Raw genomic sequence first — 17,035 nt, 5'->3', positions numbered from 1 at the left:
AAGGCCAGTGTAACCACGTATTTGGTCAGTCATGTCAAGAAGTCACTGTGAAGATATTTTACAGCGAGATTAACATTTAAGTTAGTAGATTTTGAAGAAACAGATTATCCTCCATGATGTGGATGGACCTTATCCAGTCACTTGAAGATCTTAAGAAAAACACTGATGCTCCTCAGAGAAAGAGTGCATTCTCCCGGGCCTTAAAAGCAATCACTCTCTCTCTCTCTGGATATATATATTATATACATATAATTATATGTATATAATATACATATAATTATATATATATAATGTACATATAATTATATATATAATATACATATAATATATATACATATAATATATATATTATATGTATATAATATAATTATATATATATAATTGATATGGCATTAATCTAAATTCAGCTTTCCTTTCTCAAAGCCATAAAATTATGGAATAAATGTGGGAAATAGCCATGCCTTCATAATTCTGCTCTTTTAACAATATTTTTATCTCTTAGAACTGTCCTCAGGTCACAAAATTCCAGAACTGATGATCCAATGAAATGTTCAGCCCAGTTGTCTTACCTCCCTCCCTGGTTTTGAAACAATTTTCTATATTTTCCAATCCACTTCATCTCTCACTTTTGCTGACTTTTTCCATTCTCATTGGCATATGTATTTTCAACTAGATGTTGCTTCTTAAATTTTTACAAAGGGTATTAATTGTCTCACCCAATTGTACTTGATATGCATAATACCAGACCGAATTCTCCATGTACAAAGATGTGGTAAAAAATAAAATCTAATTTGGATCGGTCTTAGAAAAACTACTGAAAAAGCAAAAGCGATGGCATTAGTAATATAGAAAGAACAGCATATTCTGTTTTCCAGTATGCATCAATAAATCATTAGTTTATTTCATGGTACTTTTCTGCATTCATTTTATTTTCCTTTGTTCAAAAATGCCCTTATTTGTATTTAAGAACAACTGCATTCATATCTTTGGTATAATTGTTTTAAATAAGAATCTAACACAGCTTTAGGTGTCCTCTTAGTGTCTTTAATATTATATGATAATGATATTGTGCAAATGTTTTTTTAATTTAAAGTTACTATTTTCCACAGCAAATATCTACATTATAAGCCACAAAATATCGATTCTGTTTATTCACCTTTCTCAGCATGTGTGCAGTTTGACGTAAACTACCTGAGTGGCATAGGAAAAATCATTAGAAAAAGGAAGTTTTGGTTAATAGTTTAACTTTATTTCACATGCTTTCATGTAAAGCTTAAATTCTCACCAGTGATTCTTATGCATCAAACGGTGTTTTTAAAGCTTGTGTATTTGTTACCATTAACAAGCTATAATCATTCACTTTTTTCTTAGTTCATACTTGGAGGTTAAAGATTTCAAATTAAATTGGTCATGATTTACAAGTAATTAAAAATTATATTTATTTCCAGCTGGTGATACAAAGATTGTCTCATCTTTCAATGCTGGTTTCTTAAATAAAATGGTAAGCTCTAGAACAGCTTGGGTTAAATATCTTTTATAAAATCTGACAATTGTTTAGATAAACCAAGTTCTTTCCCTGGCAAGAGTCAAACTCCATTTAGATTGTTTGAGTAACTGAAGTGCAGAGATAAATGTAGAAAGACCCCCGAACAAGCTAGCTGTGCTTTTAAAATGAACAGAGAAGAAATCCCAGGCCTTGGTTTCTGTAACAATTCAAATACCCCCAAATTACTACTTTTTTTATGTTGCATAAGAAAGAATTTTAATTTCGGTTCCAAGAATTACCCAATACCTCCATCTGTTTGCACAAAGATTAAAAAAAAAAAAAAAAAAGAAAGGAAACAAACAAACAAACAAAAGAACACCCGAAATCGATTGTTTTCTGCCTTCTTGAAGCACTTCAGTGTTGAAAGTCTTGGAAGTTCATATCCATGAAACACTCAATTTGAATAGCCCTTCTCAATCCATATGGTTTAATCTTTTTTTTTGTGAGTCTGCCAAATGTATCAGAGTTTTCCATTGTAACCCACAGAAGGGGAAAAGCACCTCATATTTGAAAACCAATAACAGAACAGTGGGGAGCTCTGTTTTTTCTCACTCTTCCTTTGTAACCTGATGAGCTCCAAGGACTTGTCAAGTTTTCACTGACTCTACACAGCTCAGAACATTCCCTCCTTTTTCTTGAAGGGATTTGATGAATACTAAAGCTTTATTTTGAAATATAATTTGGAGATAGCATGTCATGGTTATCAAGTCAAACTTATTTGGGAGGTATTTGTCCTGGGACCTTATTATAAGAGTCTGCTGCATGTGAAATTTTGCATTACTCACACTGTCTTAGGAGTGCGTGGAGTCATAAGATGTCAGAGCCAAAAGGGACCACAGTGAGTTATTTAATTCAACTCCTGAAATTTACATGAGGAAACTGAGATTCCAAGAGAGGTTGAGTTAGGCTTGAAATAAGCTGGTGAAGGACTCAAGGCTAGCCAGTGGAAGAACTGGGATGACACAGGGCAGGCCATTGAAGCAATGCGTGCCCGTGTGAATGATACTTAATGACCTTGACTGAGAGCCCACTGTTCTTGGATTTTGGTTTACTTTGGGTTCAGTATCCCATGTTGCCTTCTGTAGAAATCATTTCTACTTCAACCTTCATTTTTTTGCAGAATGAGATTATGAAGAAATATTGAATTAAAATCTACAACTTGGTTAGTCACAAATGAAGTTTCTAAAATATCTTTAAGAATTGCTTTTTAATGTTTTCAATGTGTAACAGCTCATCGTTAGGGTATGTTAGAAATACAGATGTCCTTGGTGGAAATATTGGTTTGACTAACCCACACAACCATTCATTTTTTAAGCCTTTTCTTAAAAATGCCATCATTTTTACCACTGTTTCCAATACAAGATCATTTAGAAGGGAAATAAATAGCCACACTCATTTTTGAAATTTTATATCACTTATGTACATACTCCAAATATCACATCTATAGTCTACTAAAAACACACACAAAAAAAGAAAAAAGATGTCTTATTTTGGAAGAGGGAAGACCTCTATTTAGACATAGCATAGAACTAGTACCGTTTGTGGAGCTTTCTCTTCAAACAAACATTGATTTCTTATGTACATCCCATCATTTTCAAGCCTGATTTTAAAGGGTTTTGCCTATTAAGGATTAGATAAAATGCAGGTAAGTGTACTACGCCAATTAGTTCACCATTAGGACTATCCAATTAGTTTTAATATTACTAGTCATGCTACTATCATCATTTATTGAGATCTTATCATAAGCAGGCATTTGCCAAAGTGGTTTATAGCTATTAACATATTTAATCATCACAGACACCCCATGGCAAAATTCCTTGCAAGTATTATTTCCTTCTTAACTCTCCAGATGAAGAAATTCAAGGCCCAGAGAGATTAAATAATTTTGCCAAATGTGAAACACCTGATAAGCAGAAGCAGGGTTTATACTCTGGCAATCTGGTGCAGCTCTCTTGTATTAGCTAGAGTTTGAGCTCATTGTATTAGCTAGAGTTTGATCATCCAAGGTAGAATCACTATGACTGATACAGAAGAAATAACCCATTGTAATAACTAACTTTTACCTGATTGTGGCAGTTGGTTATACAGTCTATGCATGGCTACTGCGTTTGCAACTAATAGTAGACCAGAAGTCAGTGGGGCCAAGCTCAGGAAGGCACAATGGAAAGAAGAAAATGGAAGGAGAGCAAGAAAATACTCGAGCCCATGTCTGTCCCTTTGCTGTCAGCCCTGAAGGTGTGGATGACCTTGCTGAATAAGTTGGTGTCCTTCACATGAAGCTACAGACACAGCTAATTCCAGGATTTGGAAGATTGAAGGAGGATATTAGTCAAAGTTCTCCAGAGGAATAGATCCAAGGGGGTGGAAATAGATAGAGGCAAGAGGAAACTTCTCATAGGAATTAACTCACGTGGTTATGGAGGTGGACAAGTCCAAAAACTGTGTCTAAAGGTGCTGGAAGCCAGTGATATACTTCGGTTCTACTCTGAAGATCCGAAAACTAGGGAAGCCAAGTGGATAGTCCTGGTCCAAGGTCAAAGTCTTAAGAATGAAGGTAGGGAGGTGATGGTGTAGATCCTGTCAATTCTGGACGCCTGAGACCCAAGACAGCTGATGTCTGAGGGCAGGAGATGGATGTCCTGGCTCAGGCCAGACAAAGAAATTTTCCTTTGCTCTGCCTTTTTGTCCTCCGTGAGCCCCTAGTGGACTGGTTGAGCCCCACTCCCACCCTGCACTGCTGAGGGTGATCTTCTGAACCCAGTCTGTCAATCCAAATGTTAATCTCTTTCAGAAACACTCACAGACACACAAAGAGTCGTCTTTTACCAGTTATGCGGGCACCCCTTCCCTTAGCCCAGTCAAGTGGACACATAAAATTGACCATCACAGAGGAGGTTGCTGCTCCACACCAACCAGGTACAGGGCCAACAATACTTGAGCTACGGCAGCAGCAGGACCAGAAACAACCTCCAAGCTTAGTGATAAAGTCTTGGCTCTGTCAACGGGAAGGGCATTCTGGGAAATGCAGCTCTAATTACTCAAGTTGACACAGTACATCATCATCACAGCCACTGAACTAAACTTTGCATAACTAAGCAAGACAGGAAACATCAGCAGTTTTGTTTAATCTCATGTGAATGGGAGCACCAAATCCTTGATGATAGTAGTTAATTTTAACACCTTTGGAGTTCCCATCATGGCTCAGTGGTTAAGGAATCCAACTAGGAACCATGAGGTTGCAGGCTCGATCCCTGGCCTCGCTCCATGTGTTAAGGATCCGGCGTTGCCGTGAGCTGTAGCGTAGGTTGCAGACGCGGCTTGGATCTGGCGTTGCTGTGGCTGTGGCTGTGGCGTAGGCCGGTGGCTACAGCTCTGATTAGACCCCTAGCCTGGGAACCTCCATATGCCATGGGAGCGGCCCTAGAAAAGGCAAAAAGACAAAAAATAAAAAATAAAAATAAAAAAAATTTTAACGAGTTTGATTAGGAGAGCCAGTATTGTCCATGCAAGAAGTTGAATTAGATAAGCTAGAATCAAGATAAATTACTGAAAAGAAAAAAAAAAAACTGAAAAAAGATGATTTTGTTTTGCTGATTTCATAATATTTCTGAAGCAGATCTATTAAGAAGAAAATATTTCCCAAATTTTGTTAGTAAGAGTTATGCTATCATCTATCATTTATGCAGAATCCATTATTTTCTGAAATGACATTTAGATATCATACAGAGTGTCCCATTTAAGCCAATATGGCAAATAAGTGCATAGCAAAACCTTCTGGCTGAATCCATTTAAAGTGCTAGGTAAAGCATAAACAATTATTTTTAAGTTTAAAAATGATCTGGTAAGAAATTGAGGAATACTCAGACACCAAAAAGTAGTTGAACGGGGGAAACAAGAAAGATGAGCAAAGCCATAAAATGTACTGAAACACAAGAAAAAAATTACCGTGTCCAGCAGAAACTAATCCACAAGTATGAAATGGTTTGGAATTAACAAAAATAAAATACGATATTTGAATATTTAGCATAATTAAATCAATTAGAGAAGACATTAAAAGTGTGAAATATGGTCATTTTTTATTCTTCAAGGTAAATTTAGAAGTAGGCTTATAAATACTTGTAGATATGAAAAATCTATTAACTATATTTAATGGTTTAAGAGCCGATAAGTACTGCTAGATAAAAGCTTAGTGAATTGGAAAAGAGAACATAAGAAATTATCAGGGAGTTTCCATTGTTTCCAACTCAGAGGAAACAGTCCGACTAGTATCCATGAAGATGCGGGTTTGATCCCTGGCCTTGCTCAGTGGGTTAAGGATCCAGCATTGCCGTGAGCTCTGGTATAGGTTGCAGATACAGCTCACATCTGGTGTTGTGGTGTAGCTCCAATTTGACCCCTAGTCTGGGAACCTCCATAGGCCATGAGTGCAGCCCTAAAAAAACAAAACAAACAAACAAACAAACAAAAAAAAACCAGCAAAAAAGATGTAGCCCTCTTGAACCTGCTAAAGGATTCGTATCTTACTCAGAGTAAGGTCTAAAGTCCTGATCTTCCAAAGCCCTACACCTTCCAGCCTTGTCATCTCTTTGACCTCATTCCTTTAACCACTGTCTTCCCCAGCTTCCTTTACTCTGAGTCATCCTGGCCAAACCACTGCTTCGGGAATTCTCCAACCAATCTCTGCCTCACGGTCTTTGCCCTACTGTTCTCTCTGCCTGGAACCCACTTTCCACCGATATACACATGGGATCTTCCTCACTTCCTTCAGATTTCCTAACAAATTCTGCTTCATAGCACGCATCAGTAACTAACTTTATATATTTGTTGACTTGTTACAAATCTTATCTTCCCTCTTGTTTAATTGTCTCTTCCCATGAATGGGACATTTCTTGTTTTATTCAACGTTGCACTCCTAAAATCTAGGCAGTTCTTGGCAAATATTACTCATGCCTATAAATATTTAACCAACACATAAAGGAAAAAATAAATAAATGAGAGTGATAGGTCTCCAGATTTTCAAACTGAAATCATTCCACTAATTGAATTTCTCAAAACTGTAGACAAGCATTTTCTTCAGTTGCCACATGAAACAAGTGGAGTGCAGAAGTCATTAATGACACTAAGTTTTAGTCTTTAAAATGATCTTTGAAGAAGGCAATGGTAAAAATACAGAATGACATCTTCTCATTACCTTGAAATTTTCCATCTGCCTTGAACAATTTCTACGTGATAGTATTTATGTTTTTAAAATACTGCATAAATTATAATTGTGAAAACATTTCTCTCCTTGCCTCTCAACTGAAACTTCAATTCCTCTTCTTCTACTTAAGGAGCCGACTACTTCTGTATATTACACTTGAACCTCACACTTGCTTGACTATAGAATTCTAAGACATTGATATTGACCTGGGTAATGGTTAAATCCCTGGTTACTTCAGAAATCACTTACCTTCGTGATACTCACCCTTGGAGAAAAGAGATCAATAGGGCAGTCCTGTCTGTGATCCAGGGAGTTGAACTTCTGCCATTTTCCCCAAAGGATACACATATCTGGAACTCATTTCCTCTTCATTACAACAAAGCGAAGGCCCTTGGCCTTCGGGGAACTACTCAATATTAATTTGTTTAGTTAAGCTTTTACCTAACTGATGAGGTGGAAAGAGTAATTGAATTGGTAGCAAATTCTAATACATATTTATAGTGCTATGCTTCTGAACATATTCATATATTTCCATCAGAGCTTCCTCTTATTAGATGAAACGGTTTAACAATGATAACTACTCCCTATTTCTTTAAATTTGCTGTGAATTTATTTCTGCTTCCTAAAATCCTATTTTTCAAACATTCTGGGCAGATTTTTCAAGGTAGAGCTAGGTTATTCAGCTTTCTGCTCTGATATGCTTTTAAATATAAAGTGGATATTTTATTCATTTACCACCACAGTAAAAAAACCAACCAACCAAAAAAAAAAAAAAAAAAAACCCAAAACTGATGGGAGCAGATTGTTCTATAAAATAATAGCAATGCTGCCCTGAGAATATAGTGTTACTACAATACTTTACTATATTTAAAAATATCATAGGAACCAAAGGGATATTTATTTCAGTATAAAGTAAACATGTGACCACACATGATTTCATTCAAAAATTATTAGATGTGTAAGTCAGATTATTAATTATCTTTAAATGAATGGAATTGGAAAAAATAGAATATATGAAATTTGTAGATTTCACAGAGGTAAAGGATTGAATTACTAAAGTATGCAATTTTATAGCAGTTGCGGGAATTATTTATTTGACTGTTTCCATTTAAAAAGTATTAACATATTTTTTCAAGATACTTCGGAATGGACACTTCAAAGAAAATCTTTAAGTGTCTTAAACATTTGAATTAAGAGTCAGGGTGAAACTTTCAATTTCTGACACGCAATGATGCTTTGTTGGTAATGACATTCCTCTATGCTTTCTGTTTATTACCCACAAATGTCCAAAGAGTTATGCCACTTCCCTGGCTAAATAAAATCCAGAAGAAAAGCCTGGAATGTTCAGCAAAATGATTGTACTTATGATGCCAACATACTTTACTGATGTGGTGGAATTTCACTCAATCAATTGAATTATCAGTTCCCAATTATCTTTCCCTTGATTTTATAGTTAACACAGAAAGAACTATACCCAATCACTTCTGATAGAACATGACAGAAGATGATATGAGAAAAAGAATGTATATATGTGTGTGTGTGTTTATAACTAGGTCACTTGCTGTACTGCAGAAATTGACATAATACTGTAAATCAACCGTAATAAAAAATAGAATAAGGCTATATTTCTTTGATTTCATAAGAATATCAAAAGAACTATCATACAACAAAACTTTATTAAGTCCAGTTGAAATAAAACGAATGATTTCCTGCTCAGCTGTTTATAAAATAAATAAATAAATAAATAAAAGCCTTGACATGTATGCGACGTCTACGTAATATTATTTTCTTTTCCTAACTCTTGACGGAAAGATTATTATGCCCAGAATTTTGAAACTCTCTCGTGGGGTTCACAAGTACCTAATAAACACTGACAGAGAACTAGGCAGGCGTAGTGTCTATATGCCTGAATGATATTTACTTAAACCGGAGTATTTACGTGTCCCTTTACCCCCAAGCCGAAAAACTGCGAACACAATGGGCGCCAGCCGCTCTCACAGGCACCAGGACCTGCCCTCCGGATGCCATCTGCGAGGCAGCTGAAAGTGACTGAGTCTTCCTTTGTTGTGCTGAGATGATGTTATGCCAGAGTTAATAACTGAGAGTCCAGGTTAAAAAGAGAGATGAATCCCTCTGATGTCATTCTTTTCATTGTGTCGGAGGATCTGTGCCTCACCACCCACAAGGCTTTCCCTGCCTGACCCGTGTTTACCTTCTGCCGGTGCCACTTCCCACTGGGTTATTGATGTGCTTCTCCGCCCAGGAGGCCGGTGCTCTCAATGCACTTTGTTAAGCTGACACCACGGGGGCACAGGGGCTTTTGTTGTACTGTTTGTGGAGGGGGCGCTGCATATCGCAGTTAAACTCTTCTCAGAAGAGAAGCGGGGGGGGGGGGGGGGGGGGGGGGAGAACAGACAGACTTATTCCAAGGGCTCCTTATTCAGATCACACCTGAAAACTGCCAAGACCAGGAGCCCTTTTCACAGCATAAGGTGACTTCAGTTGACTCCCAGAATAAAAACAACCCTGCAGGACTGAACAACTGCGAATGAAAATTTACATCACTTATTGTGATTTCCTGTCCTATACAAGAAATGGTTCTCTTCCTTTTGTTTAGATTGGACCTGTGTTTTATCTAATCATCCCTTTTTGTTTCTCATCGGAAAAAAACAAATACGGAAATTGACCCCATATTTTAGAAAAATTTAGAGAGCGTTGCTGACCACACGAAATTGTCATGTGCCGTTTTCACTATTTTATGCCGAATTTAAGGAGTTCAAAATGGAGTTTGCAGTTCTTTTTAAAAAGTCTATGCAAAAGTCTTTGCCATAATAGGCCTACATTTGACTAGATATATGAATATTATACATTGCAGTGCAAATATGAACACAAAACAGATAGTTCTGAGATTAGAACAAACACTACTGTTTGTAAAAATCTGAATATGAGACTAAAGTTTTCTGACTGAGTATTAATGTGTCTGTCCTTTTCTCTTTGGAGGCCTTCATTTCCTATTTGTCAAAGAATTTAACGATATCACTTCAATGCCCCGCTGAACTCTAAAACATGCAGCAACATGAACCAAAGGCAAGATTTTTAATGTAATTCCAGACATAAAAGTTAAAATTAAATTCATATTTAAATTGGGGGATGCTTCTTCATGTTCCTTGTGACTGATGCTCCAGTTTTCAGAAAATTTATTCTAGGTCCACCATCAATCTACTGATGCGCAATCAGGAAGTTCAGCGTTGTAAGAATGCAGAGGCTGCATGACGGATGCATATTGCTTCTGTGCTTCATTGAAAATACTTTAAGATACTGTAAGAAGTGGTGTGCATTGATTTTGAAGTGTATGTTTTTATACCAATAGTTAACTCAGACTGGCTCCTTAGATGCGAGTGAAAACCTGAGTTGTTCCTCCTTCATGGAAAATCGAGGGGTCACGTTAGGCATGACTCTGACGTGGGTGGGGGAATTACTGGGTGCTGGCCCCAATCGCCCTAGTTCAGTTTGCGGTGGCGTAATATGTAGTTAAGTGTAAAGTTAACATTATTAAAGACGGGATGTGTCTGTAACTTCCGCGTAATGTGTAACTTCTGTCCAAGAAGACTGTTAAGTGTCTGGGTTTTCATTAAAAAAAATAGTAATAATAATCCGGAGTTCCCATCGCGGCTCAGTGGTTAACGAATCCAACTAGGAACCACGAGGTTGCAGGTTCGATCCCCGGCCTTACTCAGTGGGTTAAGAATCTGGCGTTGCTGTGAGCTGTGGTGTAGGTTGCAGACGTGACTCAGATCCCATGTTGCTGTGGCTCTGGCGTAGGCCGGGGGCTGCAGCTCCAATTCGACCCCTAGCCTGGGAACCTCCATATGCCCTGGGAGCAGCCCTAGGAAAGGTACAGAAAGACAAAAAAAAAAAAAAAAAAAAAAAAAATCCATTTTTTTCATTCACTTATTTAGGATGTAATGAGCCTATTTCTTTATGGGGAGGAGGAATTAAGGTAAAATAGCATAGTATGTCTTCTTGAGAAAACAAAACATTAAGTTTTTACTCAAGGCTATTTTAATCTTTTGTGGTCCTCTCTAAGCCTTGGCACTGGGTTACAAATATATTTTGGAAATATTGCCTGTTTCTCTAAAAAATGCAATGTAATAAAAAGACTTCTGTAGAAAAATTATTATTTAGTAGCAATAACTTAATAAGGATATTTGCTTCTTTTTAAATAAAAACATATCAAAATGATTTTTAGTTTATTTTCAAGTAAATAAAATAAAAATAAACTCTACTAGTAAAAGTATAGTTAAAAGTATGGTTAAAAGAAATGGCCCTGAGTACTTTGTTAAATATATAGAATATTTAGTAACTATATAGAATCATTCACAAGATGTGAAACTAAACTATATATTTGGAGATTGATATTATGGGTGATAGACAATATTACATTTATGTAATATGCATATTATGTATAGTATTATATTTATAATATGTATAATTATGTTTTTTATGATAGGTAAATATTAAACTTGAAGTTGTTTCCTTTATTTCGTTAAAGAGGCACCTAGCATCAGTTTATACACATATGTATATATATGTAAGTACTATATAAACTTTATACATAATCTATTTATACATAAACTTTTATATTTGCATTTATAAACTATATATTTATAAACTTATGTATGATGTATAGTTTTTAAATTATCTGCATGATTAATTTTAATTTTTATAATTTTTTGGAGTAAATTTATTGAAAATTATTTTTATGATTTAGTTTTCGTTATCCTTGGTATGAATATTAACTATCATCCTATTATTTGGAATTTGTGTCTTTGAGAAGCCTAGTACCTTAGTAATAATTTGCTGAATTATAAATCAGAATTTTCTAATAAAATTGAAGCCAGGAAAAAAGGGTAGGAAGGGAAACTTCAGTAATATTCAAAATCTTTCAAACTAAACACAAAGCAATAAAATGAAATTCTTCTGTTTCCATTATCTGTGGCGTTTGGGTGAAATAAATGGTTTTCATTTAACTGATCTCAGTTTACTCCCTTGATTCTTCAATTTATTGTGAAATGATGCACTTCCTTTTGCTTAGATGAAAGTGAAAGAAATTTTGACATCTTAGTGAATTTTGAGGAGTTATTACTGGTACCACCTTCTAACTGATACCTTTTATTTTACCACTGAAAATATATTACCATGTTTAAAAATCACTAGGAAAGGACGAATGTATTATCCGTGGTACAGTTAAAACTTTGTACTTAATTTTGATTGATAATAAGACCTTAGAAATAATTCATTTCTTTGTTCAATAAATTATATCCTTTTAACAGATTCGACTAGAATGAATAAAAATACTCCCCCCAAGTAATTCCAATTTTTAAAGAAAATTTTCCCTCTACCAAGAATGTGTTTCTAGACAAATAAAGCAAATCTTTTAAACGTTCAGAATAATTAAGTACCAGCAAACATGTCCTCAAAAAAGCATTATCCCAAAAGAATACTCTTAAGTAAGTAGATGTTTATGATCATAAGCAATGACAATTTATGCACATGCAGATCAAAACCTCACGATCAATCCATCTATACAGTATCTACATGGATTTTTTTACAGAAATATTTATATAAACAGTTGTGTTGTAGCATGGGTTTATATTTCCTAAAATGTAAGAAAATTCCCTTTTGGGAGAATTAAATAGCCTGAGTTTTGGAGTAATAAGCAAAAGCCATTTCTGGAAAAGTTTTGGCCAAAAAAAAAAAAAAAAAAAGTAAAAGTCCATTCTGCTGTTTTCCAAAAGTATAAGATTTGTCTGCAAATGAAATGCTACACAATATGCCATCTCAGTCAGTCTTCAAATTCACATGGCTGTGCCCTATGTTCATCTTATTACATTTCAACATAAATGAATATCCTTTCTGTGTAGAAGCAAAAGAAGACATTCAAATATCCCGCAATGCACTAAAAGAAAGGTATTTTAAATGTGGCCATAATGGAAGATATGACTAATCCAGCGTATTTCCATTTGAAAGAGAAATGACTAATAATTGATTGGCCTGAGTCCAAAGTCACAGTGGGGTTCAAAAAGCTGGTAAGTGGCCTCATAAAAATAGAAGCTGTATCAACCAATTGCATTTAATTATATATGAAGGTGGTGATGGAAATAAACTGCCTGTAATTGGAGTCCAATTACTCAGCTGGTCTCCCATAAAATTAATTCATCTGAAAGTTCGCCATTGTCCTGTGCTCCAGGTCTGCGGCTGGTTTAATTAGTTAACACTGAGAAATCCTGAAACAGTAAATTATTTTGACTTTATTGCCAATTACTAGTTAACGAAAATTGTGTATTAAATATTAACATCTGCTTCCAGCACAAATAAGAAAGGGCAGGATGAAGACACTTTTTTTGATTTCCACCTACAGGAGGCTGAAGCGTTGGAGAGCAAACCTGTCGGTCAGATTTACTTAAGAGGAATTGGAACTTTAAGCCTTTGAATATGCCACCCTTGTAGACACCAGCAGTCGACAATAATTTCATAAGAAAGCACATGGCCCCTCGTGGGGGTACGCAGGTGAAAATTAAGGTTAACGTCAATGGAAACAAATTATGGGCAAAGAACAGTCCTGAAGAAAATTTCTTCAGGGCTTTCACTCACCTCGAGCAATATTTGGTAATGCCCTCGCATAGTTTTAAAGTGATATTGGCTGACTCCTGCTGTTTGATAAAACAATGTCTTGGATTTTTTACAGTCATCTGAATTGTACATTAAGTTCATCACTGAGCAGTTGAAACTACTGAAAACATGGATCTAATGGCTTAAATACCCCTGCTGAATTATTGTTCTTTTTATTATAACAAAATGAAATATATTGCCAATTGCGTTGAAAGCGCTGACACCATTCCAAAGCTATGCCCTATTGATACCATGTCGATGTAGCCCATTTCTATTTAGCAGAATTCACCACCCTGCACTTTCATTTAGAGAGACACACAATTCACATTTTATCCTTTAATTCCATGTCCCATAACTAATTTTAAATGAAAGGGAAGTGGAAACCTTTGATAATGAGTCAATTGCCAAATGTTAATTTATCTCGAAGAAGTATTACAAGAAGAAAATTAGTATGACCAGACCAAAAATAACCTCATTAAAAGCCATCGTGGAGTAAACATTGCCGTTCTCTCCAAATATACCACAACTTTTAGAGGAAAATGAAAAAATAGTTTGCATAAATTTTAAAAAATGTAGTTATATGTATTTGGCCTCCAAGAATATAGAAGTCTTTAGGGCAAGGTAAAGTGGTAATTAATTACAACACTATCAATTTTAAGACGTAATTTTAAGTGTTGCAATAGACTTAGCTTTTGCGTAGACTTATTCAGTAGATGTGTCTCTTCAGATTTGTAGCATGTACAATAAATAATTCTTTTACCACAGCATGCAATTAAGGTAAGAATTGTTGTTACACTTTCAATATTCCTTCCAAAAATAACACTGCAAGAATGATTGTTAAAACCCTTGTATTCAATCCCAAATGTCAAGATAAAATTAAGCTTTTACAAGAAAACTGAAGTCAATCCTTTTAAAAAGAAATGTGCCTTAACAAGAGAAGCAAGATACAGAATATGATCCTGAAAATAGTATTTCTCTTCGCAGGGTTTCACTGAAGCTTTAAAAAGGAAATGCTTTATTTAACATGTGAGTAATTAGAAGTCAAGTTAGCTGGGTTTTACCAACTTGATAGAATGTTGGCAAATTCTTTATGTAGTTAGATTGTTTTATTTTCTTCTATGCTAGTTCCACTTCCATGTGTATATTTTGAAAGAATCCAGATTTGCCAAATACTATTAACCTGGTTAACGTATGTATTTGACCATATCTGTGATTTTTTTGCCTCCACCTTGGGCAAAGGTTGCAGAAAATGTCGTTGTCAAACAAATTTGCCTCTCAAACCAAGGATGGCAGAGACTCTTTCGTTTCAATTTAAAAATAGAGACATTTGCCAAAATATTTGTTTTTAATACATCCGTGGATAAGAAAAGATTGGAAGGAGTCTTGAGGTTTTCTTCCGAGTAAGGCTTTTAGGAAGCTTTGCACACCATGCGGTTGCTTTGTATGACTAAAGGAGAGAGAGTAATATTGAGGTGTCCCTGTAGCGCTCAGTGGCAGAATGTCGGCTCTGAAATGCCACTGAGCTGCCCTGGCAGGAAATGTGAGCGCTAATGCAGCCTCTTTTGTTAGGGCTGTGAGAGCTCTCTATTAAAAGAAGTAAACACACTCTATGCAAAAAGTGGAGATTTTCTCACTTTACACAAATAACACATTTAAGAGGAAGTAGCCCATAATGAGAAGGATGGGTCGCTGGTCTCCTGCTTTCTTGGGAGCTTTTCTGGAGGCACTAGCTTGCTCGGATGATAATATGCATTCCGCTGAAGTCAACACATAAAGGTGTCGTTATTTTGCTAACTTATTACAATAAATTATGAGAAAGCTCAGTGTGCGCTGTGTTTAAAGGTAACTTGTTATCGGTGTTTCTAAGGTTGTTTAAATTATTGTCTCCCTTACCCCTCATTTTGCACACTCTTGAATTTGCATGCATCCACACACACATGTGCAACGCATGGACACTCATGAAGAGGCTGCCTACCAAGGAAGAAATATTTGTCTTAGAGGGTAACTTTCTCCATGTAAGGGCCAGGACACTTTCCTAGTTTTCCTAAGACCCCGAGACTCCTGAACTTCACTGTATGGTTTACAAGACATCCCTAAGGATGCCATACAAGCACAGTCAAAGGCGCCCTTGTGATGACCATGTGACTGGTTCACTATTTGCAAGTGTTAGCAAATCGTTTCTTCAATCTCTACTGAATTTTCAGAAGGAATGGCTCTGGCAAGGCAGAGGAGATTAGGAAAGGCAACCTTGATCAAGAAGAGCAAGTAGCAGCAGTGGGGAAGCCACTGAATACTGCTGCTGTTCCAAAAATCAGCAGAGAATTTTGAGTGCTTTGTTTTTGTTTTTGTTGTTTTTTTTTTTCTTGCCCTGTAAAGAAAAAGTATCATTCCCCCCCACCCCCCAGTCTTAAGTTATCTTACACAGCAAGATGATTAAAAAAAAAAAAAAATGCCAGTTCTGTTCTGACAGGCCTTTGCTTCTGAACAGTAGGATTCTTTTTCACATCAAACCCCAAGTAGCATAAGACTTGCATATCCTAGGGTAGCCAATCTGTAGAGTCTTGACTTGAGAAAGTCAGAGCTGGAAACAGAACTGTTGGAATGGTGATGACTGGTTGCTCAGCTCCCGAAATAAATTCTCGAGGTTCTGCAGGAACAAATCTGCAAATGGATTTTCTTCCCTTGTGGGCACGTGGTCACAGCCTCCCTACCCACAGCCCAAGGACCTCATCGTCTTACTTCACTTTTGAAATTTCTGTGGATGTTTTCTCATTCATGGAAGAAAAGGAGACTACAAAAGATGTGCATTGGTAAAGAAGGTCTATTAAAGGAAAATATAAGTCGGGAATTTCAGTGAAAAAACCGTTTACATTTTTCTGCTCTGTTTCTGAGTTTGGCAAGTACTTTTCGTTGGATTCAGTTGGAAATGTGTTCCCAGGAAAACCAGTTTATTATTTCTAGGTAACTTGGAACTGGAGTTGGGGTGACAAACACCAGATAGTCTTGGGTAATTAGGCTAAATATCTAGGTAATGAATACAATCATCTTTGGAGAAGCAGAGATGTATCTGGAAACTTTTCATTCACTCACAGGTTCGTTTCTTCACCCAACGGAAGTTTTGAATACCCATCATCACCAACCCGGCAGTATGGTCCAGAAGCAGCCCTTAAATTAGAGAGAACCGTGAATCGATTACAGAGCACTTGCCAGTGTTTAAATTCATATGTGGGTCTCATCAATACTGGCTGACCATCTATCATGTGGGTACAGTCTAGTGCCTCTCAAGGATATCAACCCACATTCCAAAGCAAACAAACAGCAAGCTTTTCCTTCTAGTATTGTTTAAAGAATGGCGATTGATTAATGTAATAAATAAGTGCATCCTGTGATCTTTTAGAAGGTTAGAATTGCTAAGGGAAAAAAACAGAGTTGTGTGATGGGCAGTGGCTACAAATAGAAAGGCTATGATCAGCATGGAACTCCTGGAAAAGAAAATGCCATTTCCTGCATTTTCTGATGAGAAATACTGATGTCATCCCTTCCCCCACCTCCATGTTTATAACGATGGAGAAATGATGGAAACTCACAAGCAGCTAACAGTGGACTAGAGTCCGGGA

This window comes from Sus scrofa, chromosome 11, assembly GCF_054392235.1.
Source record: "Sus scrofa isolate SSC_HxYL_T2T_F1_AM1 chromosome 11, Sscrofa_HxYL_maternal_Yorkshire_Landrace_v2.0, whole genome shotgun sequence".
Classification (NCBI taxonomy): Eukaryota; Metazoa; Chordata; class Mammalia; order Artiodactyla; family Suidae; genus Sus; species Sus scrofa.
The sequence above is the reverse complement of the archived record's forward strand: the minus strand, read 5'-3'. Positions refer to the sequence as shown.